A 5,592-nucleotide genomic window follows, 5' to 3' on the forward strand; every position below is an offset into this window, starting at 1 on the left:
ATTTAATGTTGTGAAAATGTGCAAAACAGAATACAGATACTACTTTTAGGTAACAGTCAATTGGACAACAGATGACGTGTGGGCAGGCTCGAGGATAGGAGACGCCTGTCCAGAGAAGAGTCGGGCCCCACACGATTTCCACTGCCAATGGAGACCTGCAACACACCGGAGCCGCCAAGTCCTGAGTCCCCAGGTGGCCACTGCCTCCAGCTGTCGGATCGGGTACTGCTGGCAGGAAGCACAAACAGGTTATGTGGGTGTGTGAACACCCAGCAACAGTCAGTAAACTCACAGTTCCTTCCTGAGGGAAAAGTCCTCCACTCTCAGGTAGCAGGAAAACACAGTATGTGCAGTGCCTACTGTAACACTTAAGAATTTAGGAGTGGAATCGCCAACTCCTCCAAATTTCCACAAACCAGCTCCAAGCTGTAAGTTACAGAAGGTTACGACTGCAAAGAGTTTAGAAGCAATTATGTGCGTACGGCACAGAAAACGGCTGAGAGGTTACTGGGTAAGCTGATTTCTCGGCAGAGATGTGATGTCTCTGCCTCTGCCAGGCGTTTATGGTGGATGGTGATGATGAGTTGAGTGGTGACAGCTGTCAGCTCCAGACTCCTGGGGCTCCTGGTAAGCAACTGCGCCCTCTGGTGCCTGAAGCCCGCCTTCAGGCAGGGCGCCTTCTGGTGTTGGGCCAGCAGTACCTCCTCTTCGGGCAGCCCACACAACACTGTCATTCCATCAACTATCAGTGTTTTCTGTCTGTCATCTATGTTCAGGTTCTCTTCTTCAACAGGTGTCTCTGCAAGTCCTGGTGTACTTGCAAGGATGGTCATGAGCTTGCTCTTGCTTGTGGTGATCAAAACAGATCCATCAGTGGCAAAGAGTGAACTGGGAAAGCATGTGAACTTTATACTTTCCAACAGCATCCTGAAGGTTGACTTCACTGCGAGACCGTGCAATAATATGAAGACGAGCAAACAAAGATCGGTCCTGTTTCAGTTTTATTGTTCTCTGAGGCAACTTCAGTGATATTTTCTTGCTAGCACTTTTCCATGTTAGGAGATTTACTTTGTGCATCTTTTCCCATGTGCTGGTAGTGCCTTTCAAGTCTTCGTAGCTCTGTTGACCAACTTCATCAGCTCTATCTTTTGTGACATCATCTGGCATAACAACATGTGTTACAATGTTTTTGAGTACATCACTCTCCTGACTGAAAGGATCACACTGTTCTATGACCTGCAGAAGTTTCTTGACATCTTCAGTCTGTCTTCGAGACACAGCAGCAGACAGTTCATGATGTTTGGTTGTCTTAGGGCTTCTCAAAGTGGCAAAGTTTCCAATCTCTTCAGTGAGACGCGTCAGTTCTGGGGCAAGCAGAAAAACCTTGTCAATGTTGCTGGTTTTTGGGTAATACCACTGAGCCCTCCTTTTACCTTCATCATCCTGTTTATATGTTCAATGGCATGGTCAACACCAACGCTGCAGAAACTGACATCTGTCTTACTATTAACACAGAAGTTTCCTTTCTCAAACTTATGCCATAGTTGAGGATCAGTGTCCTTCAAGCTGTACATTTGAGCCAAGTACCCTGGAACCATCTGAGCATACTTCAGCCTGTCCCTGGCAAAGAAGAGGTTGCAGAGTTTCTCAAGAGAAGCCAAGTGTAAGATCCAAAGTCCCTCTCTGGAAGCCCTGATGAACAGCAACATTGCTAGGACTGCGTCCATATAGCTTTGCATTGCTTTAAAACTTGGATGTTGGTTTTGCTGATCAAACTCTTCGAACACAGCCACAGTCTTGTAAAATAGAGCAGAAGGCGTTCAAAGAAATCAACCCAGCCAGTTTCAATTCAGATTGGAGGACATTCCAATCAGAGGGAGTAGAAAAACTAAAAGCTTTCTCTCCCATTTCACTGCAAACACGAGTTATACGAAAGCACAACATGTCATTCGAGCACAAAGCATAATGGCTTTCAGATCTCTGAAGTAAATTGGATAAATAAATCGGAACCAGCCCAAAAAAAATCTTGCAAACCATTGTCATCCAAAGTATATCTCACCTTACATACAGCTTTGAGTTTTCAAAGTAATTGGGCTGCATTTATACTGTGCTGTTGCATCCAAATCAGAAGTCAAAGTGCTTTACAATGATGCCTCACATTGTGGCTCGCATTTTGGGGGCGACGCCCCCTCACATCATCAACCCCGCCCCCTTGGATGTGAGAATTATCAAACAATACAAACAACCAAATTAATTCACTAAAGTAATTAATTTTAAAACAAATGGATATGGCGTGTGTCTGTGTTCAAGCGATTTGATAGGTTGAGGGTTGCGCTTGTCAGTGCGGCAGAGGGCAAGGATCCTGAGTCCAGCGATTATGGCAAGGTGGACAAATGCTCGATTTATTCAAGCAGTGTCAGAGCTGGAGTTCCTGGGATTCGTCAAGTCCACCAGGTCTGCCTTGGACCCTGCAAGTGAAGACTTTTTGAACACCCAAAAACTGAAACCTTTATTGGATTTAAGTCACATTGAAATAAACGAGATGCAGTTCATCGTTGCACGCGAGTTTGTCTGGAGCCAGGGTGGCGAGCCAATGACTTTAAGTGAGCTTGTCACTAAACACAGAACTGTATTCATTGCTATGCCTCAGGTCTTTGCAGCCTATCGTGTCGTTTCTCAGATCAGTTGTTGGTTTGGTTTTGTGGTATGCAGGAGATCACTTGACCGAGGGTCTATACGTTCAAATAATAATTTTAAAAATACTATCATCACTCTTTACTCTTACTCAGTCAGTCTCTTACAACGGTGTAGCCTAAATACACGAGCTTTCCAGGAGCACACCCAATTCATTACGCACGCTCAGAGGCACGTCCCCTTCGGTGCGCACTTTTTTGGGGGGGGGGTGCGACCCTGCCCCCTGTGATAAACTCATCGCCCCCTTAATATTTTTTTTCTGGCGCCAGGCCTGCAAAGAAGTCACAGTCAGTTAATGTCTGGACAAGATCAGTATGTTTGGTTGGCATCAAGTTTCTGCTTTCCTTGATGAGTATGGCATCACTGACTTCTTTGTAAATATGTTTCATGAAAATAAAATAAAAAATAAAACCATAAAAATGATTTCTTATCAACTGAAAATAGAAATTAGAGATAATTCTTATGATCGTAATTAATAATTTATATATTTTTTTATTATTTAATAATTAATTCAACTAATTAATTATTAACTATTATGTTGATATAAAGCTAAAGGTTAATTTTTTTAAGGTTTAAGTAAGTAATCTGACCAAAATATACGAGGTAGGCTGAAAAGTTCTAAGGCTCACCAAGAAGGAGAAATGCCATTTCAATAAAACTTGGCATGCATTAAGTTCAACTCTTCTGATGACTGTGTTATTTTCTTCCAGGTTGTGAGGTAGTTTGTGGTTCATAGCCAAGTTTGAAAGTTCATGGTAGAGGGAAACAGCAGAAATGGACAAAATCTGGCATCACGGTGTGATTAAGTACCTGCATAAGAAGGGGTTAAAGCCCAAGGACATTCATGCAGATATGGTTGCTACATTAGGGGATGAAGCTCCCTCCATATCTACAGTGCAGAAGTGGGCAGCTGAATTTAAGAGGGGCAGAGAGAGCCTTGAAGACGACCCAAGGTCTGGGCGGCCTGCAACAGCCACAACCCAGAAAAATATTGACCTTGTTCATGAAATGGTGATGGACTACAGAAGATTGACGATTAATCAACTAGCAGATGCTGTGGGAATATCCTGTGAGAGAATTGAACACATTCTGCATGAAGAACTTGGAATGTCAAAGGTGTCAGCTCAGTGGGTGCCATGTCTTCTTACGCCTGATCAGAAACGCACCAGGCTAGTCATGTCGAAGGCAAACTTGGAGCAATTTGAAGAGGATCCAGCCAATTACATGGAACGTTTTCTTACCCAGGATGAGTGTTGGGTTCACCACTTTGAACCAGAGACAAAAAAACAATCAATGCAGTGGAAACACCCAAGGTCACCACCTCCAAAGAAGGCCAAGGTCGTTTCGTCTGCGGGGAAGGTCATGGTTTCAGTTTTCTGGGATGCCAAGGGCATTGTGTTCGTGGACTATCTTGAAAAGGGACAAACCATAAATGGACAGTACTATTCTAACCTACTGAGACAGTTACGCAAGGCTATCAAAAAGAAGCGACCAGGAAAGCTGATGAAAGGGGTGCTGTTCCATCAAGACAATGCCCCAGCTCACAAGTCAACAGTGTCCATGGCCACTATCCACGAGTGTGGATTCGAACTGGTAGATCACCCACCATACTCCCCTGACTTGGCACCCTCGGACTTTCATCTGTTCCCAAACCTGAAACAACTTGGCTGGGAAGCACTATCGGAGCAATGATGAGGGGATGGCTGCCGTTGAGGACTATTTTGACTCTCAAGATGAAAGCTTCTATGCCAAGGGAATCGAAGCACTCAAGCACCGCTGGAAGAAGTGTGTGGAGTTACAGGGAGACTATGTAGAAAAATAACCCTGAATTTGTTCAATTCGACAACTGCATCATTGTCAGCCTTAGAACTTTTCAGCCTACCCTTGTATAAATAAAATGTAATTGTATGACTTAAATAGGCAGTTAGTAACACCGGTAGCCATCTTGGATGCCATCTTGAATTTGACACCCTACATGGGGCACCCTAATTTTTCTTAATCTACACATTCTGAGCTTTAAATTGATGTATGGTGCCAAAAATTAACATGAACTACACACAGGACTTTAAAATGCTACATAAGCCCCTGCACTATTAACCACAGAAATCTCACAAAAGAAAGTTTGCTTCATAGTGCACTGTCTTCCATGACATCCGGTAACAGCACTGACAATCCAGCTAAGTACTAGCATAAAAAATAGCTATAAAAATTGGAAAGTTGCATAAAAGTGCACTGTCATGCTTTGGAACATGATACATCTATTCCCTACACTTAATCAAGCTGATTTTTACATGCTTCCTGCTTCCTTTTCTCGGCCAGGTCACCCTTGTAAAAGAGGTTTCGATCTCAGAGGTCTTTAAATGGTTAAATAAGCTGCTGCCCATGGGGCAGTGTTCACTATGTGCTTGAGCAGCAGTAAGTACAAACTGAATGGAATTTTGCATTTTGTCATGTTTGTGTCCTGTTTGGTTTCCGGTCTTATTCGTCCCCTTTTCTTTTCTTTCAGTTTAGCCCGGTCTTGACTTTGTTTTTATTTTTTGCTGCTTGATATTTTCATTCTTGTCTGGTTCTGTGTCCCTGGTCTTGGTTCTTTATTGTATTCTTGGTTCTCTCATGTATTGCATTTTCGGTTTAGTCATTTATTGCTTTTCTTTCTGTATGGTTGAGTCACTAGTTTCATTCTTGATTATCTTTTATTTTGTTAGTCATGTATGTATTGGTTTAGCTTTTCTTTACATTGTGCTTTAGTCTCTGGTTTTGCTTATTATTTATCTTCAGTGTTTTGTATCTGATTATGTTCAGGTTGTGATTTTTTGCATTCTTTATTAGTTATTTTGTATGGCCATTGTATTTATTTTTATACTTTGTTCAATGTCAGTTCTGTTCCAGTCACATTAG

This window comes from Thalassophryne amazonica, chromosome 6, assembly GCF_902500255.1.
Source record: "Thalassophryne amazonica chromosome 6, fThaAma1.1, whole genome shotgun sequence".
Taxonomy (NCBI): domain Eukaryota; kingdom Metazoa; phylum Chordata; class Actinopteri; order Batrachoidiformes; family Batrachoididae; genus Thalassophryne; species Thalassophryne amazonica.